The sequence below is a fragment of the Nothobranchius furzeri genome, chromosome 1 (assembly GCF_043380555.1).
Source record: "Nothobranchius furzeri strain GRZ-AD chromosome 1, NfurGRZ-RIMD1, whole genome shotgun sequence".
NCBI classification, from domain to species: domain Eukaryota; kingdom Metazoa; phylum Chordata; class Actinopteri; order Cyprinodontiformes; family Nothobranchiidae; genus Nothobranchius; species Nothobranchius furzeri.
In genome coordinates this window covers 2,061,116-2,087,797 of record NC_091741.1, presented here as the reverse complement: position 1 = coordinate 2,087,797, position 26,682 = coordinate 2,061,116, and positions in this window count along the sequence as shown.

Genomic DNA, 26,682 nt, shown 5'->3' with positions numbered 1-26,682 from the left:
ACAACTCCATAGATTCTACCGTCCTGTGATGTTTTAGCCTGATTGGACCTTGTTTTCACACAGAATGATGTGAAATTGTGCTTCGTGCAACATAATTCTGGGTGCCATTTAAAAACCATAAGTGCTAATGACTCCATTCCTTTTTGGGGTAATAAGGGCTGTTGATTGGAGTACACTAAGACAAACCTGACCTCTCTGAGACATTCAGAAGCTAAGTAATAAGCCCCCAAATGTGTGTTTGGAACCCCGCCTTCAAGGAACAAGTGATCCGGTGACCTTTATGACCTGATTTGACGCCCTTAGGAATCTGCTATCATCATGAAATCACAGGAATCATTTACAACTCAATAGATTCTACTTTTCTGTGACATTTCAGCCTGATTGAAGCTTTTTTCTGTGAAATGGACCCGGAATGATGTGAAATTGTGCTTTGTGCAACATAATTCTGGGTGCCATTTAAAAACCATAAGTGCTAATGACTCCATTCCTTTTTGTGGTTGTAGGGGCTGTTGATTGGAGTACACTAAAACAAACCTAACCTCTCTAGGCCATTCAGAAGCCAAGTTATAAGCCCACAAAGGTGTAACTGGACTACTTCTTTAAAGTGACACCAGGCCCGGTGACCTTTGGGACATGGTTTGACCCCCTTAGGAAAGTGCTATCATCATGAAACGTTCAGATCACTTACAACTCAATAGATTCTACCTTCCTGTAACGTTTCAGCATGATTGGACCTTGTTTTCACACAAATGGACCCAGAATGAAGTGAAATTGTGCTTCGTGCAACATAATTCTGGGTGCCATTTACAAACCATAAGTGCTAATGACTCCATTCCTTTTTGTGGTTGTAGGGGCTGTTGATTGGAGTACACTAAAACAAACCTGATCTCTCTAGAACATTCAGAAGCCAAGTTATAAGCCCACAAATGTGTCATTGGACTACTTCTTTAAAAATTGACACCAGATCCGGTGACATTTTGGGACATGGTTTGACCCCCTATAGGAATGTGCGATCATCATGAAACGTTCAGATCACTTACAACTCAATAGATTCTACCTTCTTGTAACGTTTCAGCCTGATTGGACCTTGTTTTCACACAAATGGACCCAGAATGATGTGAAATTGTGCTTCGTGCAACATAATTCTGGGTGCCATTTACAAACCATAAAGGCTAATGACTCCATTTCTTTTTGTGGTTGTAGGGGCTGTTGATTGGAGTACACTAAACCAAACCTGATCTCTCTAGGACATTCAGAAGCCAAGTTATAAGACCACAAATGTGTAATTGGACTACTTCTTTAAATTGACACCAGATCCGGTGACATTTTGGGACATGGTTTGACCCCCTTAGGAAAGTGCTATCATCATGAAATGTTCAGATCACTTACAACTCAATAGATTCTACCTTCCTGTAACGTTTCAGCCTGATTGGACCTTGTTTTCACACAAATTAACCCAGAATGATGTGAAATTGTGCTTCGTGCAACATAATTCTGGGTGCCATTTAAAAACCATAAGTGCTAATGACTCCATTCCTTTTTGTGGTTGTAGGGGCTGTTGGTTGGAGTACACTAAAACAAGCCTGACCTCTCTAGGACATTCAGAAGCCAAGTTATAAGCCCACAAATGTGTAACTGGACTACTTCTTTAAATTGACACCAGATCCGGTGACCTTTGGGACATGGTTTGACCCCCTTAGGAAAGTGCTATCATCATGAAACGTTCAGATCACTTACAACTCAATAGATTCTACCTTCCTGTAACGTTTCAGCCTGATTGGACCTTGTTTTCACACAAATGAACCCAGAATGATGTGAAATTGTGCTTCGTGCAACATAATTCTGGGTGCCATTTAAAAACCATAAGTGCTAATGACTCCAGTCCTTTTTGTGGTTGTAGGGGCTGTTGATTGGAGTACACTATAACAAACCTGACCTCTTTAGGATATTCAGAAGCCAAGTTATAAGCCCACAAAGTTGTAACTGGACTACTTCTTTAAAGTGACGCCAGGCCCGGTGACCTTTGGGACATGGTTTGACCCCCTTAGGAAAGTGCTATCATCATGAAACGTTCGGATCACTTACAACTCAATAGATTCTACCTTCTTGTAACGTTTCAGCCTGATTGGACCTTGTTTTCACACAAATTGACCGAGAATGATGTGAAATTGTGCTTCGTGCAACATAATTCTGGCTGCCATTTACAAACCATAAGTGCTAATGACTCCCTTCCTTTTTGTGGTTGTAGGGGCTGTTGATTGGAGTACACTAAAACAAACCTGATCTCTCTAGGAAATTCAGAAGCCAAGTTATAAGCTCACAAATGTGTAACTGGACTACTTCTTTAAATTGACACCAGATCCGGTTACCTTTGGGACATGGTTTGACCCCCTTAGGAAAGTGCTATCATCATGAAACGTTCAGATCACTTACAGCTCAATAGATTCTACCTTCCTGTAACGTTTCAGCCTGATTGGACCTTGTTTTCACACAAATGAACCCAGAATGATGTGAAATTGTGCTTCGTGCAACATAATTCTGGGTGCCATTTAAAAACCATAAGTGCTAATGACTCCATTCCTTTTTGTGGTTGTAGAGGCTGTTGATTGGAGTACACTAAAACAAACCTGACCTCTTTAAGATATTCAGAAGCCAAGTTATAAGCCCACAAAGGTGTAACTGGACTACTTCTTTAAAGTAACACCAGGCCCGGTGACCTTTTTGGAAATGGTTTGACCCCCTATAGGAAAGTGCGATCATCATGAAACGTTCAGATCACTTACAACTCAATAGATTCTACCTTCTTGTAGCGTTTCAGCCTGATTGGACCTTGTTTACACACAAATGGACCCAGAATGATGTGAAATTGTGCTTCGTGCAACATAATTCTGGGTGCCATTTACAAACCATAAGTGCTAATGACTCCATTCCTTTTTGTGGTTGTAGGGGCTGTTGGTTGGAGTACACTAAAACAAACCTGATCTCTCTAGGACATTCAGAAGCCAAGTTATAAGCCCACAAATGTGTAACTGGACTACTTCTTTAAATTGACACCAGATCCGGTGACCTTTGGGACATGGTTTGACCCCCTTAGGAAAGTGCTATCACCTTGAAACGTTCAGATCACTTACAACTCCATAGATTCTACCGTCCTGTGATGTTTTAGCCTGATTGGACCTTGTTTTCACACAGAATGATGTGAAATTGTGCTTCGTGCAACATAATTCTGGGTGCCATTTAAAAACCATAAGTGCTAATGACTCCATTCCTTTTTGGGGTAATAAGGGCTGTTGATTGGAGTACACTAAGACAAACCTGACCTCTCTGAGACATTCAGAAGCTAAGTAATAAGCCCCCAAATGTGTGTTTGGAACCCCGCCTTCAAGGAACAAGTGATCCGGTGACCTTTATGACCTGATTTGACGCCCTTAGGAATCTGCTATCATCATGAAATCACAGGAATCATTTACAACTCAATAGATTCTACTTTTCTGTGACATTTCAGCCTGATTGAAGCTTTTTTCTGTGAAATGGACCCGGAATGATGTGAAATTGTGCTTTGTGCAACATAATTCTGGGTGCCATTTAAAAACCATAAGTGCTAATGACTCCATTCCTTTTTGTGGTTGTAGGGGCTGTTGATTGGAGTACACTAAAACAAACCTAACCTCTCTAGGCCATTCAGAAGCCAAGTTATAAGCCCACAAAGGTGTAACTGGACTACTTCTTTAAAGTGACACCAGGCCCGGTGACCTTTGGGACATGGTTTGACCCCCTTAGGAAAGTGCTATCATCATGAAACGTTCAGATCACTTACAACTCAATAGATTCTACCTTCCTGTAACGTTTCAGCATGATTGGACCTTGTTTTCACACAAATGGACCCAGAATGAAGTGAAATTGTGCTTCGTGCAACATAATTCTGGGTGCCATTTACAAACCATAAGTGCTAATGACTCCATTCCTTTTTGTGGTTGTAGGGGCTGTTGATTGGAGTACACTAAAACAAACCTGATCTCTCTAGAACATTCAGAAGCCAAGTTATAAGCCCACAAATGTGTCATTGGACTACTTCTTTAAAAATTGACACCAGATCCGGTGACATTTTGGGACATGGTTTGACCCCCTATAGGAATGTGCGATCATCATGAAACGTTCAGATCACTTACAACTCAATAGATTCTACCTTCTTGTAACGTTTCAGCCTGATTGGACCTTGTTTTCACACAAATGGACCCAGAATGATGTGAAATTGTGCTTCGTGCAACATAATTCTGGGTGCCATTTACAAACCATAAAGGCTAATGACTCCATTTCTTTTTGTGGTTGTAGGGGCTGTTGATTGGAGTACACTAAACCAAACCTGATCTCTCTAGGACATTCAGAAGCCAAGTTATAAGACCACAAATGTGTAATTGGACTACTTCTTTAAATTGACACCAGATCCGGTGACATTTTGGGACATGGTTTGACCCCCTTAGGAAAGTGCTATCATCATGAAATGTTCAGATCACTTACAACTCAATAGATTCTACCTTCCTGTAACGTTTCAGCCTGATTGGACCTTGTTTTCACACAAATTAACCCAGAATGATGTGAAATTGTGCTTCGTGCAACATAATTCTGGGTGCCATTTAAAAACCATAAGTGCTAATGACTCCATTCCTTTTTGTGGTTGTAGGGGCTGTTAATTGGAGTACGCTAAAACAAACCTGACCTCTCTAGGATATTCAGAAGCCAAGTTATAAGCCCACAAATGTGTAACTGGACTACTTCTTTAAAGTGACACCAGATCCGGTGACCTTTGGGACATGGTTTTACCCCCAATAGGAATGTGCGATCATCATGAAACGTTCAGATCACTTACAACTCAATAGATTCTACCTTCTTGTAACGTTTCAGCCTGATTGGACCTTGTTTTCACACAAATGGACCCAGAATGGTGTGAAATTGTGCTTCGTGCAACATAATTCTGGGTGCCATTTATAAACCATAAGTGCTAATGACTCCCTTCCTTTTTGTGGTTGTAGGGGCTGTTGATTGGAGTACACTAAAACAAACCTGATCTCTCTAGGAAATTCAGAAGCCAAGTTATAAGCCCACAAATGTGTAACTGGACTACTTCTTTAAATTGACACCAGATCCAGTGACCTTTGGGACATGGTTTGACCCCCTTAGGAAAGTGCTATCATCATGAAACGTTCAGATCACTTACAACTCACTAGATTCTACCGTCTTGTAACGTTTCAGCCTGATTGGACCTTGTTTTCACACAAATGAACCCAGAATTATGTGAAATTGTGCTTCGTGCAACATAATTCTGGGTTCCATTTAAAAACCATAAGTGCTAATGACGCCATTCCTTTTTGGGGTAATGGGGGCTGTTAACTGGAGTACTCTAAAACAAACCTGACCTCTTTAGGATATTCAGAAGCCAAGTTATAAGCCCACAAAGGTGTAACTGGACTACTTCTTTAAAGTGACACCAGGCCCGGTGACCTTTGGGACATGGTTTGACCCCCTATAGGATTGTGCGATCATCATGAAAAGTTCAGATCACTTACAACTCAATAGATTCTACCTTCTTGTAACGTTTCAGCCTGATTGGACCTTGTTTTCACACAAATGGACCCTGAATGATGTGAAATTGTGCTTCGTGCAACATAATTCTGGGTGCCATTTACAAACCATAAGTGCTAATGACTCCATTCCTTTTTGTGGTTGTAGGGGCTGTTGATTGGAGTACACTAAAACAAGCCTGACTTCTCTAGGACATTCAGAAGCCAAGTTATAAGCCCACAAATGTGTAACTGGACTACTTCTTTAAATTGACACCTGATCCGGTGACCTTTGGGACATGGTTTGACCCCCTTAGGAAAGTGCTATCATCATGAAACGTTCAGATCACTTACAACTCAATAGATTCTACTTTCCTGTAACGTTTCAGCATGATTGGACCTTGTTTTCACACAAATGAACCCAGAATGATGTGAAATTGTGCTTCGTGCAACATTATTCTGGGTGCCATTTAAAAACCATAAGTGCTAATGACTCCATTCCTTTTTGTGGTTGTAGGGGCTGTTGATTGGAGTACACTAAAACAAACCTGATCTCACTAGGACATTCAGAAGCCAAGTTATAAGCCCACAAATGTGTAACTGGACTACTTCTTTAAATTGACACCAGATCCGGTGACCTTTGGGACATTATTTGACCCCCTTAGGAACGTGCTATCATCATGAAACGTTCAGATCACTTACAACTCACTAGATTCTACCGTCTTGTAACGTTTCAGCCTGATTGGACCTTGTTTTCACACAAATGAACCCAGAATTATGTGAAATTGTGCTTCGTGCAACATAATTCTGGGTTCCATTTAAAAACCATAAGTGCTAATGACGCCCTTCCTTTTTGGGGTAATGGGGGCTGTTAACTGGAGTACTCTAAAACAAACCTGACCTCTTTAGGATATTCAGAAGCCAAGTTATAAGCCCACAAAGGTGTAAATGGACTACTTCTTTAAAGTGACACCAGATCCGGTGACCTTTGGGACATGGGTTGACCCCCTATAGGATTGTGCGATCATCATGAAAAGTTCAGATCACTTACAACTCAATAGATTCTACCTTCTTGTAACGTTTCAGCCTGATTGGACCTTGTTTTCACACAAATGGACCCAGAATGATGTGAAATTGTGCTTCGTGCAACATAATTCTGGGTGCCATTTACAAACCATAAGTGCTAATGACTCCATTCCTTTTTGTGGTTGTAGGGGCTGTTGATTGGAGTACACTAAAACAAGCCTGACTTCTCTAGGACATTCAGAAGCCAAGTTATAAGCCCACAAATGTGTAACTGGACTACTTCTTTAAATTGACACCAGATCCGGTGACCTTTGGGACATGGTTTGACCCCCTTAGGAAAGTGCTTTCATCATGAAACGTTCAGATCACTTACAACTCAATAGATTCTACCTTCCTGTAACGATTCAGCATGATTGGGCCTTGTTTTCACACAAATGAACCCAGAATGATGTGAAATTGTGCTTCGTGCAACATAATTCTGGGTGCCATTTAAAAACCATAAGTGCTAATGACTCCATTCCTTTTTGTGGTTGTAGGGGCTGTTAATTGGAGTACGCTAAAACAAACCTGACCTCTCTAGGATATTCAGAAGCCAAGTTATAAGCCCACAAATGTGTAACTGGACTACTTCTTTAAAGTGACACCAGATCCGGTGACCTTTGGGACATGGTTTGACCCCCAATAGGAATGTGCGATCATCATGAAACGTTCAGATCACTTACAACTCAATAGATTCTACCTTCTTGTAACGTTTCAGCCTGATTGGACCTTGTTTTCACACAAATGGACCCAGAATGATGTGAAATTGTGCTTCATGCAACATAATTCTGGGTGCCATTTATAAACCATAAGTGCTAATGACTCCCTTCCTTTTTGTGGTTGTAGGGGCTGTTGATTGGAGTACACTAAAACAAACCTGATCTCTCTAGGAAATTCAGAAGCCAAGTTATAAGCCCACAAATGTGTAACTGGACTACTTCTTTAAATTGACACCAGATCCGGTGACCTTTGGGACATGGTTTGACCCCCTTAGGAAAGTGCTATCATCATGAAACGTTCAGATCACTTACAACTCAATAGATTCTACCTTCCTGTAACGTTTCAGCCTGATTGGACCTTGTTTTCACACAAATGAACCCAGAATGATGTGAAATTGTGCTTCGTGCAACAATATTCTGGGTGCCATTTAAAAACCATAAGTGCTAATGACTCCATTCCTTTTTGTGGTTGTAGGGGCTGTTGATTGGAGTACACTAAAACAAACCTGATCTCACTAGGACATTCAGAAGCCAAGTTATAAGCCCACAAATGTGTAACTGGACTACTTCTTTAAATTGACACCAGATCCGGTAACCTTTGGGACATGATTTGACCCCCTTAGGAAAGTGCTATCATCATGAAACGTTCAGATCACTTACAACTCACTAGATTCTACCGTCTTGTAACGTTTCATTCTGATTGGACCTTGTTTTCACACAAATGAACCCAGAATTATGTGAAATTGTGCTTCGTGCAACATAAATCTGGGTTCCATTTAAAAACCATAAGTGCTAATGACGCCATTCCTTTTTGGGGTAATGGGGGCTGTTAACTGGAGTACTCTAAAACAAACCTGACCTCTTTAGGATATTCAGAAGCCAAGTTATAAGCCCACAAAGGTGTAACTGGACTACTTCTTTAAAGTGACACCAGGCCCGGTGACCGTTGGGGCATGGTTTCACCCCCTATAGGATTGTGCGATCATCATGAAAAGTTCAGATCACTTACAACTCAATAGATTCGACCTTCTTGTAACGTTTCAGCCTGATTGGACCTTGTTTTCACACAAATGGACCCAGAATGATGTGAAATTGTGCTTCGTGCAACATAATTCTGGGTGCCATTTACAAACCATGAGTGCTAATGACTCCATTCCTTTTTGTGGTTGTAGGGGCTGTTGATTGGAGTACACTAAAACAAGCCTGACTTCTCTAGGACATTCAGAAGCCAAGTTATAAGCACACAAATGTGTAACTGGACTACTTCTTTAAATTGACACCAGATCCGGTGACCTTTGGGACATGGTTTGACCCCCTTAGGAAAGTGCTATCATCATGAAACGTTCAGATCACTTACAACTCAATAGATTCTACCTTCCTGTAACGTTTCAGCATGATTGGACCTTGTTTTCACACAAATGAACCCAGAATGATGTGAAATTGTGCTTCGTGCAACATAATTCTGGGTGCCATTTACAAACCATAAGTGCTAATGACTCCATTCCTTTTTGTGGTTGTAGGGGCTGTTTATTGGAGTACAAGAAAGACGCGCCCCGAGGAGTGTCTTGCCACATGTCACCACTGGGTCTGACTGAGCGCCTCCAGGAGAGAGGCCCAGGCAAGACGCGCCCCGAGGAGCGTCAGGCCACATGTCACTACTCAGTCTGACTGAGCCCCTCCAGGAGAGAGGCCCAAGCAAGACGCGCCCCGAGAAGCGTCTTGCCACGTGTCAACACTGGGTCTGATTGAGGGCCTTCTGGAGAGAGGCCCAAGCAAGACGCACCACGAGGAGCGTCTTGCCACATGTCAACAATGGGTCTTACTGAGGGCCTCCAGGAGAGAAGCCCAAGCAAGACGCGCCCCGAGGAGCTTCTTGCCACATGTCAGCACTCGGTCTGACTGAGCGCCTCCAGGAGAGAAGCCCAAGCAAGACGCGCCCAGAGGAGCGTCTTGCCACATGTCAACACTGGGTCTGACTGAGCGCCTCCAGGAGAGAGGCCCAAGCAAGACACGCCCCGAGGAGCGTCTTGACACATGTCAACACTGGGTCTGACTGAGCGCCTCCAGGAGAGAGGCCCAAGCAAGACGCGCCCCGAGGAGCTTCTTGCCACGTGTCACCACTGGGTCTGACTGAGCGCCTCCAGGAGAGAGGCCCAAGCAAGACGCGCCCCGAGGAGCGTCTTGCCACGTGTCACCACTGGGTCTGATTGAGCGCCTCCAGGAGAGAGGCCCCAGCAAGACCGGTCAGGCCTGCATTGTACACATCAGAGACATGATGTTCTTTCACAGAACTGAGGTTGTTCATTACTAAATGACTTTTACAGGAATATTGTTATTATACTATTCAACAGGTTGATCATAATAATGTGTATTAAACCCACAACCTAGCACTGAGGACAGAGGGACTTTATTTAAATTAGTACTTAATGGAAACGATACATAATGATACACAAGAGCCATGTCATACATTCAGCCTAGGAATAGTAGCATTGTGCACTATTAAAAATATACACATCAATTGCTCGAATCCCATTGTTGCAAAGTAAAACTCTAATAAAACTCTAGTCTGACATCAACAGAGAAGACTTAGTGTATGCACTACAAATACAGCATTAGGATTTCGAGTGGACCGTGCACCTTGTGAACCATCAGAGGCTTATGACGCAACATATCTTCCAGTTGCTATTAGACAAGTTATAATTCTCGACCATTTTTCGGAACTGGTTTCTTGGGTCCGTGAGTAAATGCCAAATGAGATGATAGTCCTTAAGTAAGTTCCTTGCGATCCCATGTCACGCTCTTGCCCATCAGCCGGTGAACGCTGAGACGGAACTCGATGAGAGCGATGTATTTTTTAAGTGCTCCGAATGTACTTCTAACAAGCGTGCGATTCACTTCGTGAGTAAACCGCAGCTGCAGCTGATTCAAATAGTCGAGCCAACTTTCTACATCACAATATTCGTTTTGTAGTTAGTCGAGTTACCTTTTGTGTGGCGCATGCACGGGTCGTTAGCGTCCAGCTCCCAGCTTAGAGAGTCCTGTATTGACACAGACGTCAATACATCTCGATGTCATGCAACACACAAAGTCTGTCGCATACAGGTGGGTTAACACATGTACGATACCTTTTGTGTGGCGCATGCACGGGTCGTTAGCGTCCAGCTCCCGGCTTATAGAGAGTCCTGTATTGACACAGACGTCAATACATCTCGATGTCATGCAACACACAAAGTCTGTCGCATACAGGTGGGTTAACACACATGTACGATGTGTGCGATGGCACGCCCAGTTTACAATGGGACACGACGATGATCATTGTTAACCAAACTCTTGTTTCTCACGACAGGTGGTAGCGTTGTCTCCTGCACCTGGTCTTCGTGCACAGAGGGTGCTGTAATGTGCTCGTCATAGTCGCGATCGTTGTCACTCGAATCCGTTGTTCTCACGACAGGTGGTAGCGTTGTCTCCTGCATGTTGTCTTCGCGTGCGGCAAGCGTTGTGCTGTGCTCGTTATAATGGTTGTCTTCGTACAAAGGGGGTGTTGAATACTCCTTCGCGAGTAGTGTAGGAGGTGGTGTGATGGGACGTATCTCAGAGGCGTTATGTGAGCGTACCACCATGGCCTGAGCAACTGCGACTACTGAGAGTACACCCAGTACAGACAGCGAGATCATTTTTTTACTTGGGTGTTGTACGTGTGGGTACAGCCGCTTTAATGGCAGTGAGAGCAAGTGGTCAAATGTATTTATAGGTCACTAGCAGAAACTAAGGCACGTGGTCAGAGTGTAATCGTAACCACCGTATCTCTTGTCATAATTTAATTAACATAGAAATCAGAAACGGGCATGTCAGGATAGACATCGCGAGTGATAATGCGGCCAGTATCTGTGTGCGCTTGAGAGCACCTTGTTGTTCTACTGTGGTGCCCACGCCGCCGGGTCTGTAAATGTCATCGACCTTCTTTATATACGCATACGCTAAAGACCGTATATTCTCTATGGATTTGAACACGTCCTTTGTTTTGCGTAACACTTGAGCTGTCTCGAGCGTGATTTTGTGAGTGTACGCCAGTGTTTCGCGTGCACCGAGGTCCGAAAGGGTGTGCGCTACAACTATTAACCTTGGTTTGGGAGTGTGGCGAAACGCTCGCTCCGCTGTAATGGGCAGATGCAATGTTATCACCTGGTACTTTTCGTTAGTCGGGTCGTAACACACCGGTCCGTGACTCGGACCGTCACATTGTATGGGGCACAGTAAGGACAACACGCCACCGACCGTGACTTCGCACTCGACCGCGGTGGTGTTGTCGATTTGCAAAGGATCACATACGCCTCTAAAGTCGCAATGAGGCACATTGTAGTCGACGCGACCGTCGGTCACCATAGCTTTCGTCAGCCAACACACTCGATTGCCCTTCGAAACATCGGCGATCAACGTGAGCGTAGAGGTCGCTGTCGCTTTACTGTACGCCAGGATATCCGTGTGTGAGTGCACGCTCGACGTCGATTGACAACCGGTCATGTCAGACCTGATCAGACCTTCCGAACACATGACCATTAGTTGTTGTGCGGCCGAGAGTATCGCGATCATACCGTTGAGATGTGTAGAAAGCACGTACACGCCAGCCTTCCACGTTTCCAAAGTTTCCAGCAATCTAGAGGGACTTGTCTTAGCGCGCACGGCTGTGCTGAATTTGCGTTGGGTAGACACAACGGCTTCTACCTCGCTTAGGATCTTGTGGGCTCATGTACTCGTGGTAGGCCAAGACGTGTATAGTCGAGCGCGGTGACGCCCCGAACACTTGACCCGGTTTTGTTGTGGCGATATGCGTGTCCAGTAATGCGGCAAAGTCCGCGTGTCTAGCGTGTATTGATTTTACAGCTCGCTCATACCCCAACAGTACGGTCCGTAGAAGTTCGTTCACTTGTTTCCATGCGCTCGTGGAACACAGGACATCGCAACCTCTGTGATAATCAAGTAAAGCGTCACACACCAGCTGCTTGCACGTTGTAAATACAATCGGTAGTAACTTCTTACTCCACTCTATGTTGAACTCGTATAGTATGTATATGGGCGGTTGCGGCGGTTTGCGCATTTTCTATCTACCCTCCGCTAATATGACTCTGTGGTCTGTCTCCTGAGATGGTGCGGTTGGAACTTGCGAGAGTGCACTATGGACGGTCAGCGTTTCCATTTCGTCAACTGTGCCATTTTCAGCCGCTGGCAAACGGCCGTCGACGGTCGATGCGAGACACCAACATAACGTTAGACCGCGACCCTCATGCCAGTTTTCTGTAGTACTGGTTGTAGTTTCTGGTGCACACTCGATACGCCATTACGATCACAATTACGTTGATTAATAAATCCAGTGTTGTAGCGACTGCAGCCAGCGCCGTCGCGCAACTCGTGTCGGTGTTATCTCTCGATACTTTCGTTGGTATTCAAGCGTATGCAGAATCTACGGATCTGGTGAAGTTGCTTGTCACTAGCTTGCGCACGTTTGATATGGCACTTTGCGCGAGACTCACACAACCTGCAGTGGCGACCGTCGCGTCAGTGCAAAGTTTTTCCGATATATCGCTCGCAACATCGTTAGTCATTTGCTGTACACTGCGCACACTGGCCGTGAGGTCGCGGAGAGGGTCTTCGTTACGAGCTACTCTGGTAGCGCCGTGGTTGATGAGGACGATCATCTTTAGCAATAGTTCATCTCGAAGCGCAACGATGGTGAGGGCAACGGGTTGGCCGGTTCCGCCTTCAGGCCACTCTTGTGCCGCTAGATTGCCCAATGCCACACACGCAGACGAACCCTGTACACACTCAATGACCCGTGTGCGATCGTTGATTTCTGCTAGTACGTGTGCTAGGTCTACGTGCTTCCACGGATCGGGCGTGGGCACGCGCTTGTTTTTAGAGGCGTTTTCGTGCAGCCTCTACCCTGCACGACCGCTCGTGGCCGCACTAGCTATATTTATCTTTATTTGTTTCACACACACACACACACACACACACACACACACACACACGCGCGCGCACACACACACACACACACACACACAGGCCCTTGCATGCAAACCCCGGTCAGGCCTGCAGTGTACACATCAGAGACATGATGTGCTTTCACAGAACTGAGGTTGTTCATTACTAAATGACTTTTACAGGAATATTGTTATTATACTATTCAACAGGTTGATCATAATAATGTGTATTAAACCCACAACCTAGCACTGAGGACAGAGGGACTTTATTTAAATTAGTACTTAATGGAAACGATACATAATGATACATAAGAGCCATGTCATACATTCAGCCTAGGAATAGTAGCATTGTGCATTATTAAAAATATACAGATCAATTGCTCGAATCCCATTGTTGCAAAGTAAAACTCTAATAAAACTCTAGTCTGACATCAACAGAGAAGACTTAGTGTATGTACTACAAATACAGCATTAGGATTTCGAGTGGACCGTGCACCTTGTGAACCATCAGAGGCTTATGACGCAACATATCTTCCAGTTGCTATTAGACAAGTTATAATTCTCGACCATTTTTCGGAACTGGTTTCTTGGGTCCGTGAGTAAATGCCAAATGAGATGATAGTCCTTAAGTAAGTTCCTGGCGATCCCATGTCACGCTCTTGCCCATCAGCCGGTGAATGCTGAGACGGAACTCGATGAGAGCGATGTATTTTTTAAGTGCTCCGAATGTACTTCTAACAAGCGTGCGATTCACTTCGTGAGTAAACCGCAGCTGCAGCTGATTCAAACAGTCGAGCCAACTTTCTACATCACAATATGCGTTTTGTAGTTAGTCGAGTTACCTTTTGTGTGGCGCATGCACGGGTCGTTAGCGTCCAGCTCCCAGCTTAGAGAGTCCTGTATTGACACAGACGTCAATACATCTCGATGTCATGCAACACACAAAGTCTGTCGCATACAGGTGGGTTAACACATGTACGATACCTTTTGTGTGGCGCATGCACGGGTCGTTAGCGTCCAGCTCCTGGCTTATAGAGAGTCCTGTATTGACACAGACGTCAATACATCTCGATGTCATGCAACACACAAAGTCTGTCGCATACAGGTGGGTTAACACACATGTACGATGTGTGCGATGGCGCGCCCGTTTACAATGGGACACGACGATGATCATTGTTAACCAAACTCTTGTTTCTCACGACAGGTGGTAGCGTTGTCTCCTGCACCTGGTCTTCGTGCACAGAGGGTGTTGTAATGTGCTCGTCATAGTCGCGATCGTTGTCACTCGAATCCGTTGTTCTCACGACAGGTGGTAGCGTTGTCTCCTGCATGTTGTCTTCGCGTGCGGCAAGCGTTGTGCTGTGCTCGTTATAATGGTTGTCTTCGTACAAAGGGGGTGTTGAATACTCCTTCGCGAGTAGTCTAGGAGGTGGTGTGATGGAACGTATCTCAGAGGCGTTAGGTGAGCGTACCACCATGGCCTGAGCAACTGCGACTACTGAGAGTACACCCAGTACAGACAGCGAGATCAATTTTTTTTCTTGGGTGTTGTACGTGTGGGTACAGCCGCTTTAATGGCAGTGAGAGCAAGTGGGCAAATGTATTTATAGGTCACTAGCAGAAACTAAGGCACGTGGTCAGAGTGTAATCGTAACCACCTAAAGTAGCTCTTGTCATAAATTAATATACATAGAAATCAGAAACGGGTATGTCAGGATAGACATCGCGAGTGATAATGCGGCCAGTATCTGTGTGCGCTTGAGAGCACCTTGTTGTTCTACTGTGGTGCCCACGCCGCCGGGTCTGTAAATGTCATCGACCTTCTTTATATACGCATACGCTAAAGACCGTATATTCTCTATGGATTTGAACACGTCCTTTGTTTCGCGTAACGCTTGAGCTGTCTCGAGCGTGATGTTGTGAGTGTACACCAGTGTTTCGCGTGCACCGAGGTCCGAAAAGGCGTGCGCTACAACTATTAACCTTGGTTTGGGAGTGTGGCGAAACGCTCGCTCCGCTGTAATGGGCAGATGCAATGTTATCACCTGGTACGTTTCGTTAGTCGGGTCGTAACACACCGGTCCGTCACACGGACCGTCACATTGTATGGGGCTTATACTATTCAACAGGTTGATCATAATAATGTGTATTAAACCCACAACCTAGCACTGAGGACAGAGGGACTTTATTTAAATTAGTACTTAATGGAAACGATACATAATGATACATAAGAGCCATGTCATACATTCAGCCTAGGAATAGTAGCATTGTGCACTATTAAAAATATACACATCAATTGCTCGAATCCCATTGTTGCAAAGTAAAACTCTAATAAAACTCTAGTCTGACATCAACAGAGAAGACTTAGTGTATGTACTACAAATACAGCATTAGGATTTCGAGTGGACCGTGCACCTGGTGAACCATCAGAGGCTTATGACGCAACATATCTTCCAGTTCTGACTGAGCGCCTCCAGGAGAGAGGCCCAAGCAAGACCCGCCCCGACGAGCGTCTTGCCACATGTCACTACTCGGTCTAACTGAGCGCCTCCAGGAGAGAGGTCCAAGCAAGACACGCCCCGAGGAGCGTCTTGCCACATGTCACTACTCGGTCTGACTGAGCGCCTCCAGGAGAGAGGCCCAAGCAAGACGTGCCCCGAGGAGCGTCTTGCCACATGTCAACAATGGGTCTGACTGAGGGCCTCCAGGAGAGAAGCCCAAGCAAGACGCGCCCCGAGGAGCGTCTTGCCACATGTCAACACTGGGTCTGACTGAGGGCCCCCAGGAGAGAGGCCCAAATAAGACGCGCCCCGAGGAGCGTTTTGCCACATGTCAACACTGGGTCTGACTGAGGGCCTCCAGGAGAGAAGCCCAAGCAAGATGCGCCCCGAGGAGCGTCTTGCCACATGTCAGCACTCGGTCTGACTGAGCGCCTCCAGGAAGGAGGCCCAAGCAAGACGCGCCCCGAGGAGCGTCTTGCCACATGTCAACACTGGGTCTGACTGAGCGCCTCCAGGAGAAAGGCCCAAGCAAGACGCGCCCCGAGGAGCGTCTTGCCACATGTGAACACTGGGTCTGACTGAGCGCCTCCAGGAGAGAGGCCCAAGCAAGACGCGCCCGGAGGAGCGTCTTGCAACATGTCAGCACTCGGTCTGACTGAGCGCCTCCAGGAGAGAGGCCCAAGCAAGACGCTCCCCGAGGAGCGTCTTGACACATGTCTCCTCTGGGTCTGACTGAGCGCCTCCAGGAGAGAGGCCCAAGCAAGACGTGCCCCGAGGAGCATCTTGCCACATGTCAACACTGGGTCTGACTGAGTGCCTCCATGAGAGAAGCCCCAGCAAGACGCGCCCCGAGGAGCGTCTTGCCACATGTCAACACTGGGTCTGACTGAGCACCTCCAGGAGAGAGGCCCGAGGAGCGTCTTGCCACATGTCACCTCTGGGTCTGACTGAGCGACTCCAGGAGAGAGGCGCAAGCAAGAAACGCCCGAGGAGCGTCTTGACACATGTCAACACTGGGTCTGACTGAGCGCCTCCAGGAGAGAGGCCCGAGGAGCGTCTTGCCACATGTCACTACTCGGTCTGACTGAGCGCCTCCAGGAGAGAGGCCCAAGCAAGACACGCCCCGAGGAGCGTCTTGACACATGTCAACACTGGGTCTGACTGAGGGCCTCCATGAGAGAGGCCCAAGCAATACGCGCCCCGAGGAGCGTCTTGCCACATGTCAACAATGGGTCTGACTGAGGGCCTCCAGGAGAGAAGCCAAAGCAAGACGCGCCCCGAGGAGCTTCTTTCCAGATGTCAACAATGGGTCTTACTGTGGGCCTCCATTAGAGAAGTCCAAGCAAGACGCGCCCCGAGGAGTGTCTTGCCACATGTCAACACTGTGTCTGACTGAGCGCCTCCAGGAGAGAGGCCCAAGCAAGACGCGCCCCGAGGAGCGTCTTGCCACGTGTCAACACTGGGTCTGACTTAGCGCCTCCAGGAGAGAGGCCCAAGCAAGATGCGCCCCGAGGAGCGTCTTGCCACGTGTCACCACTGGGTCTGACTGAGCTCCTCCAGGAGAGAGGCCCAAGCAAGACGCGCCCAGAGGAGCGTCTTGCCACGTGTCACCACTGGGTCTGATTGAGCACCTCCAGGAGAGAGGCCCCAGCAAGACGCGCCCCGAGGAGCGTCTTGCATTATGTCAGCACACGGTCTGACTGAGCGCCTCCAGGAGAGAGGCCCAAGCAAGACGCGCCCCGAGGAGCGTCTTGCCACATGTCACGACTCGGTCTAACTCAGCGCCTCCAGGAGAGAGGTCCAAGCAAGACGCGCCCCGAGGAGCGTCTTGCCAAATGTCACTACTCGGTCTGACTGAGCGCCTCCAGGAGGGAGGTCCAAGCAAGACGCGCCCCGAGGAGCGTCTTGCCACATGTCACTACTCTGTCTGACTGAGCGCCTTCAGGAGAGAGGCCCAAGCAAGACATGCCCCGAGGAGCGTCTTGCCACATGTCAACAATGGGTCTGACTGAGGGCCTCCAGGAGAGAAGCCCAAGCAAGACGCGCCCAGAGGAGCGTCTTGCCACATGTCAACACTGGGTCTGACTGAGCGCCTCCAGGAGAGAGGCCCAAGCAAGACACGCCCCGAGGAGCGTTTTGACACATGTCAACACTGGGTTGGACTGAGGGCCTCCATGAGAGAAGCCCAAGCAAGACGTGCCCCGAGGAGCGTCTTGCCACATGTCAACAATGGGTCTTACTTAGGGCCTCCAGGAGAGAAGCCCAAGCAAGAAGCGCCCCGAGGAGCGTCTTGCCACATGTCAACACTGGGTCTGACTTAGCGCCTCCAGGAGAGAGGCCCAAGCAAGACACGCCCCGAGGAGCGTCTTGACACATGTCAACACTGGGTCTGACTGAGGGCCTCCATGAGAGAGGCCCAAGCAATGCGCGCCCCGAGGAGCGTCTTGCCACATGTCAACAATGGGTCTGACTGAGGGCCTCCAGGAGAGAAGCCCAAGCAAGACGCGCCCCGAGGAGCTTCTTTTCAGATGTCAACAATGGGTCTTACTGTGGGCCTCCATTAGAGAAGCCCAAGCAAGACGCGCCCCGAGGAGTGTCTTGCCACATGTCAACACTGTGTCTGACTGAGCGCCTCCAGGAGAGAGGCCCAAGCAAGACGCCCCCCGAGGAGCGTCTTGCCACGTGTCAACACTGGGTCTGACTTAGCGCCTCCAGGAGAGAGGCCCAAGCAAGATGCGCCCCGAGGAGCGTCTTGCCACGTGTCACCACTGGGTCTGACTGAGCTCCTCCAGGAGAGAGGCCCAAGCAAGACGCGCCCAGAGGAGCGTCTTGCCACGTGTCACCACTGGGTCTGATTGAGCACCTCCAGGAGAGAGGCCCCAGCAAGACGCGCCCCGAGGAGCGTCTTGCCTTATGTCAGCACTTGGTCTGACTGAGCGCCTCCAGGAGAGAGGCCCAAGCAAGACGCACCCCGAGGAGCGTCTTGCCACATGTCACTACTCGGTCTAACTGAGCGCCTCCAGGAGAGAGGTCCAAGCAAGACGCGCCCCGAGGAGCGTCTTGCCAAATGTCACTACTCGGTCTGACTGAGCGCCTCCAGGAGGGAGGTCCAAGCAAGATGCGCCCCGAGGAGCGTCTTGCCACATGTCACTACTCTGTCTGACTGAGCGCCTTCAGGAGAGAGGCCCAAGCAAGACATGCCCCGAGGAGCGTCTTGCCACATGTCAACAATGGGTCTGACTGAGGGCCTCCAGGAGAGAAGCCCAAGCAAGACGCGCCCAGAGGAGCGTCTTGCCACATGTCAACACTGGGTCTGACTGAGCGCCTCCAGGAGAGAGGCCCAAGCAAGACACGCCCCGAGGAGCGTCTTGACACATGTCAACACTGGGTCGGACTGAGGGCCTCCATGAGAGAAGCCCAAGCAAGACGCGCCCCGAGGAGAGTCTTGCCACATGTCAACACTCGGTCTGACAGAGGGCATTCAGGAGAGAGGCCCAAGCAATACGCGCCCCGAGGAGCGTCTTGCCACATGTCACCACTGGGTCTGAATGAGCGCCTCCAGGAGAGAGGCCCAACCAAGACGCGCCCCGAGGAGTGTCTTGCCACATGCCAACACTGGGTCTGACTGAGCGCCTCCAGGAGAGAGGCCCAAGCAAGACGCGCCCCGAGGAGCGTCTTGCCACGTGTCAACACTGGGTCTGACTGAGCACCTCCAGGAGAGAGGCCCAAGCAAGACGTGCCCCGAGGAGCGTCTTTCCACGTGTCACCACTGGGTCTGACTGAGCGCCTCCAGGAGAGAGGCCCAAGCAAGACGCGCCCCGAGGAGCGTCTTGCCACATGTCAACACTGGGTCTGACTGAGCGCCTCCAGGAGAGAGGCCCAAGCAAGACGCGCCCCGAGGAGCGTCTTGCCACATGTCAACACTGGGTCTGACTGAGCGCCTCCAGGAGAGAGGCCCAAGCAAGATGCGCCCCGAGGAGCGTCTTGCCACATGTCAACAATGGGTCTGACTGAGGGCCTCCAGGAGAGAGGCCCAAGCAAGATGCGCCCGAAGGAGCGTCTTGCCACATGTCAACACTGGGTCTGACTGAGGGCCCCCAGGAGAGAGGCCCAAATAAGACGCGCCCCGAGGAGCGTTTTGCCACATGTCAACACTGGGTCTGACTGAGGGCCTCCAGGAGAGAAGCCCAAGCAAGATGCGCCCCGAGGAGCGTCTTGCCACATGTCAGCACTCGGTTTGACTGAGCGCCTCCAGGAAGGAGGCCCAAGCAAGACGCGCCCCGAGGAGCGTCTTGCCACATGTCAACACTGGGTCTGACTGAGCGCCTCCAGGAGAGAGGCCCAAGCAAGACGCGCCCCGAGGAGCGTCTTGCCACATGTGAACACTGGGTCTGACTGAGCGCCTCCAGGAGAGAAACCCCAGCAAGACGCGCCCCGAGGAGCGTCTTGCCACATGTCAACACTGGGTCTGACTGAGCACCTCCAGGAGAGAGGCCCAAGCAAGACGTGCCCCGAGGAGCGTCTTGCCACATGTCAACACTGGGTCTGACTGAGCGCCTCCAGGAGAGAGGCCCGAGGAGCGTCTTGCCACATGTCACCTCTGGGTCTGACTGAGCGCCTCCAGGAGAGAGGCGCAAGCAAGAAACGCCCGAGGAGCGTCTTGACACATGTCAACACTGGGTCTGACTGAGCGCCTCCAGGAGAGAGGCCCCAGCAAGACGCGCCCCGAGGAGCGTCTTGCCACATGTCACTACTCGGTCTGACTGAGCGCCTCCAGGAGAGAGGTTCAAGCAACACGCGCCCCGAGGAGCGTCTTGCCACATGTCAACACTGGGTCTGACTGAGTGCCTCCATGAGAGAAGCCCCAGCAAGACGCGCCCCGAGGAGCGTCTTGCCACATGTCAACAATGGGTCTGACTGAGGGCCTCCAGGAGAGAAGCCAAAGCAAGACGCGCCCCGAGGAGCTTCTTTCCAGATGTCAACAATGGGTCTTACTGTGGGCCTCCATTAGATAGGACCAAGCAAGACGCGCCCCGAGGAGCGTCTTGCCACATGTCACCTCTGGTTCTGACTGAGCGCCTCCAGGAGAGAGGCCCAAGCAAGACGCGCCCCGAGGAGCGTCTTGTCACATGTCAACACTGGGTCTGTCTGAGCGCCTCCAGGAGAGAAGCCCAAGCAAGACGCGCCCCGAGGAGCGTCTTGCCACATGTCAACAATGGGTCTGACTGAGGGCCTCCAGGAGAGAAGCCCAAGCAAGACGCGCCCCGAGGAGCGTCTTGACACATGTCAAAACTGGGTCTGACAGAGGGCCTCCACGAGAGAGGCCCAAGCAAGACGCGCCCCGAGGAGTGTCTTGCCACATGTCACCACTGGGTCTGACTGAGCGCCTCCAGGAGAGAGGCCCAAGCAAGACGTGCCCCGAGGATCGTCAGGCCACATGTCACTACTCAGTCTGACTGAGCGCCTCCAGGAGAGAGGCCCAAGCAAGACGCGCCCCGAGGAGCGTCTTGCCACATGTCAGCACTCGGTCTGACTGAGCGCCTCCAGGAGAGAGGCCCAAGCAAGACGCGCCCCGAGGAGCGTCTTGCCACATGTCAACAATGGGTCTGACTGAGGGCCTCCAGGAGAGAAGCCCAAGCAACACGCGGCCCGAGGAGCATCTTGCCACATGTCAGCACTCGGTCTGACTGAGCGCCTCCAGGAGAGAGGCCCAAGCAAGACGCGCCCCGAGGAGCGTCTTGCCACATGCCAACAATGGGTCTGACTGAGGGCCTCCAGGAGAGAAGCCCAAGCAAGACGCGCCCCGAGGAGCGTCTTGACACATGTCAACACTGGGTATGACAGAGGGCCTCCAGGAGAGAGGCCCAAGCAAGACGCGCCCCGAGGAGTGTCTTGCCACATGTCAGCACTTGGTCTGACTGAGCGCCTCCAGGAGAGAGGCCCAAGCAACACGCGCCCCGAGGAGCGTCAGGCCACATGTCAACAATGGGTCTGACTGAGGGCCTCCAGGAGAGAAGCCCAAGCAACACGCGGCCCGAGGAGCGTCTTGCCACATGTCAGCACTCGGTCTGACTGAGCGCCTCCAGGAGAGAGGCCCAAGCAAGACGCGCCCCGAGGAGCGTCTTGCCACATGCCAACAATGGGTCTGACTGAGGGCCTCCAGGAGAGAAGCCCAAGCAAGACACGCCCCGAGGAGCGTCTTGACACATGTCAACACTGGGTATGACAGAGGGCCTCCAGGAGAGAAGTCCAAGCAAGACGCGCCCCGAGGAGTGTCTTGCCACATGTCACCACTTGGTCTGACTGAGCGCCTGCAGGAGAGAGGCCCAAGCAACACGCGCCCCGAGGAGCGTCAGGCCACATGTCACTACTCAGTCTGACTGAGCGCCTCCAGGAGAGAGGCCCAAGCAGGACGCGCCCCGAGGAGCGTCTTGCCACATGTCAACAATGGGTCTTACTGAGGGCCTCCAGGAGAGAAGCCCAAGCAAGACGCGCCCCGAGGAGCTTCTTGCCACATGTCAGCACTCGGTCTGACTGAGCGCCTCCAGGAGAGAGGCCAAAGCAAGACGCGCCCCGAGGAGCGTCTTGACACATGTCAACACTGGGTCTGACAGAGGGCCTCCATGAGAGGCCCAAGCAAGACGCGCCCCGAGGAGTGTCTTGCCACATGTCAACACTGGGTCTGACAGAGAGCCTCCAGGAGAGAGGCCCAAGCAAGATGCGCCCCGAGGATTGTCTTGCCACATGTCACCACTTGGTCTGACTGAGCGCCTCCAGGAGAGAGGCCCAAGCAACATGCGCCCCGAGGAGCGTCAGGCCACATGTCACTACTCAGTCTGACTGAGCGCCTCCAGGAGAGAGGCCCAAGCAAGACGCGCCCCGAGGAGCGTCTTGCCACGTGTCAACACTGGGTCTGATTGAGGGCCTTCTGGAGAGAGGCCCAAGCAAGACGCGTCCCGAGGAGCGTCTTGCCACATGTCAACAATGGTTCTTACTGAGGGCCTCCAGGAGAGAGGCCAAAGCAAGACGCCCCCCGAGGAGCGTCTTGACACATGTCAACACTGGGTCTGACAGAGGGCCTCCATGAGAGAGGCCCAAGCAAGACGCGCCCCGAGGAGCGTCTTGCCACATGTCACTACTCGGTCTTACTGAGCGCCTCAGGGAGAGAGGTCCAAGCAAGACGCGCCCCGAGGAGCGTCTTGCCACATGTCAACACTGGGTCTGACTGAGTGCCTCCATGAGAGAAGCCCCAGCAAGACGCGCCCAGAGGAGCGTCTTGCCACATGTCACTACTCGGTCTGTTTGAGCGCCTCCAGGAGAGAGGCCCAAGCAAGACGTGCCCCGAGGAGCGTCTTGCCACATGTCAACAATGGGTCTGACTGAGGGCCTCCAGGAGAGAAGCCCAAGCAAGACGCGCCCCGAGGAGCGTCTTGCCACATGTCAACACTGGGTCTGACTGAGCGCCTCCAGGAGAGAGGCCCAAGCAAGACACGCCCCGAGGAGCGTCTTGACATATGTCAACACTGGGTCTGACTGACGGCCTCCATGAGAGAAGCCCAAGCAAGACGCGCCCCGAGGAGAGTCTTGCCACATGTCAACACTCGGTCTGACAGAGGGCATCCAGGAGAGAGGCCCAAGCAATATGCGCCCCGAGGAGCGTCTTGCCACTTAAACCCACAACCTAGCACTGAGGACAGAGGGACTTTATTTAAATTAGTACTTAATGGAAACGATACATAATGATACATAAGAGCCATGTCACACATTCAGCCTAGGAATAGTAGCATTGTGCACTATTAAAAAATTACACATCAATTGCTCGAATCCCATTGTTGCAAAGTAAAACTCTAATAAAACTCTAGTCTGACATTAACAGAGAAGACTTAGTGTATGTACTACAAATACAGCATTAGGATTTAGAGTGGACCGTGCACCTTGTGAACCATCAGAGGCTTATGACGCAACATATCTTCCAGTTGCTATTAGACAAGTTATAATTCTCGACCATTTTTCGGAACTGGTTTCTTGGGTCCGTGAGTAAATGCCATTAGTACTTAATGGAAACGATACATAATGATACATAAGAGCCATGTCGTACATTCAGCCTAGGAATAGTAGCATTGTGCACTATTAAAAATATACACATCAATTGCTCGAATCCCATTGTTGCAAAGTAAAACTCTAATAAAACTCTAGTCTGACATCAACAGAGAAGACTTAGTGTATGTACTACAAATACAGCATTAGGATTTCGAGTGGACCATGCACCTTGTGAACCATCAGAGGCTTATGACGCAACATATCTTCCAGTTGCTATTAGACAAGTTATAATTCTCGACCATTTTTCGGAACTGGTTTCTTGGGTCCGTGAGTAAATGCCAAATGAGATGATAGTCCTTAAGTAAGTTCCTGGCGATCCCATGTCACGCTCTTGCCCATCAGCCGGTGAATGCTGAGACGGAACTCGATGAGAGCGATGTATTTTTTAAGTGCTCCGAATAGACTTCTAACAAGCCTGCGATTCACTTCGTGAGTAAACCGCAGCTGCAGCTGATTCAAACAGTCGAGCCAACTTTCTACATCACAATATGCGTTTTGTAGTTAGTCGAGTTACCTTTTGTGTGGCGCATGCACGGGTCGTTAGCGTCCAGCTCCCAGCTTAGAGAGTCCTGTATTGACACAGACGTCAATACATCTCGATGTCATGCAACACACAAAGTCTGTCGCATACAGGTGGGTTAACACATGTACGATACCTTTTGTGTGGCGCATGCACGGGTGGTTAGCGTCCAGCTCCTGGCTTATAGAGAGTCCTGTATTGACACAGACGTCAATACATCTCGATGTCATGCAACACACAAAGTCTGTCGCATACAGGTGGGTTAACACACATGTACGATGTGTGCGATGGCGCGCCCGTTTACAATGGGACACGGCGATGATCATTGTTAACCAAACTCTTGTTTCTCACGACAGGTGGTAGCGTTGTCTCCTGCACCTGGTCTTCGTGCACAGAGGGTGTTGTAATGTGCTCGTCAAAGTCGCGATCGTTGTCACTTGAATCCGTTGTTCTCACGACAGGTGGTAGCGTTGTCTCCTGCATGTTGTCTTCGCGTGCGGCAAGCGTTGTGCTGTGCTCGTTATAATGGTTGTCTTCGTACAAAGGGGGTGTTGAATACTCCTTCGCGAGTAGTCTAGGAGGTGGTGTGATGGAACGTATCTCAGAGGCGTTATGTGAGCGTACCACCATGGCCTGAGCAACTGCGACTACTGAGAGTACACCCAGTATAGACAGCGAGATCAATTTTTTTTCTTGGGTGTTGTACGTGTGGGTACAGCCGCTTTATTGGCAGTGAGAGCAAGTGGGCAAATGTATTTATAGGTCACTTGCAGAAACTAAGGCACGTGGTCAGAGTGTAATCGTAACCACCTAAAGTAGCTCTTGTCATAATTTAATATAGATAGAAATCAGAAACGGGTATGTCAGGATAGACATCGCGAGTGATAATGCGGCCAGTATCTGTGTGCGCTTGAGAGCACCTTGTTGTTCTACTGTGGTGCCCACGCCGCCGGGTCTGTAAATGTCATCGACCTTCTTTATATACGCATACGCTAAAGACCGTATATTCTCTATGGATTTGAACACGTCCTTTGTTTCGCGTAACGCTTGAGCTGTCTCGAGCGTGATGTTGTGAGTGTACACCAGTGTTTCGCGTGCACCGAGGTCCGAAAAGGCGTGCGCTACAACTATTAACCTTGGTTTGGGAGTGTGGCAAAACGCTCGCTCCGCTGTAATGGGCAGATGCAATGTTATCACCTGGTACGTTTCGTTAGTCGGGTCGTAACACACCGGTCCGTCTGTCAGACCGAGTGTTGACATGTGGCAAGACTCTCCTCGGGGCGCATCTTGCTTGGGCTTCTCTCATGGAGGCCGTCAGTCAGACCCAGTGTTGACATATGTCAAGACGCTCCTCGGGGCGTGTCTTGCTTGGGCCTCTCTCCTGGAGGCGCTCAGTCAGACCCAGTGTTGACATGTGGCAAGACGCTCCTCGGGGCGCGTCTTGCTTGGGCTTCTCTCCTGGAGGCCCTCAGTCAGACCCATTGTTGACATGTGGCAAGACGCTCCTCGGGGCACGTCTTGCTTGGGCCTCTCTCCTGGAGGCGCTCAAACAGACCGAGTAGTGACATGTGGCAAGACGCTCCTCTGGGCGCGTCTTGCTGGGGCTTCTCTCATGGAGGCACTCAGTCAGACCCAGTGTTGACATGTGGCAAGACGCTCCTCGGGGCGCGTCTTGCTTGGACCTCTCTCCCTGAGGCGCTCAGTAAGACCGAGTAGTGACATGTGGCAAGACGCTCCTCGGGGCGCGTCTTGCTTGGGCCTCTCTCATGGAGGCCCTCTGTCAGACCCAGTGTTGACATGTGTCAAGACGCTCCTCGGGGGGCGTCTTGCTTTGGCCTCTCTCCTGGAGGCCCTCAGTAAGAACCATTGTTGACATGTGGCAAGACGCTCCTCGGGACGCGTCTTGCTTGGGCCTCTCTCCAGAAGGCCCTCAATCAGACCCAGTGTTGACACGTGGCAAGACGCTCCTCGGGGCGCGTCTTGCTTGGGCCTCTCTCCTGGAGGCGCTCAGTCAGACTGAGTAGTGACATGTGGCCTGACGCTCCTCGGGGCGCATGTTGCTTGGGCCTCTCTCCTGGAGGCGCTCAGTCAGACCAAGTGGTGACATGTGGCAAGACAATCCTCGGGGCGCATCTTGCTTGGGCCTCTCTCCTGGAGGCTCTCTGTCAGACCCAGTGTTGACATGTGGCAAGACACTCCTCGGGGCGCGTCTTGCTTGGGCCTCTCTCATGGAGGCCCTCT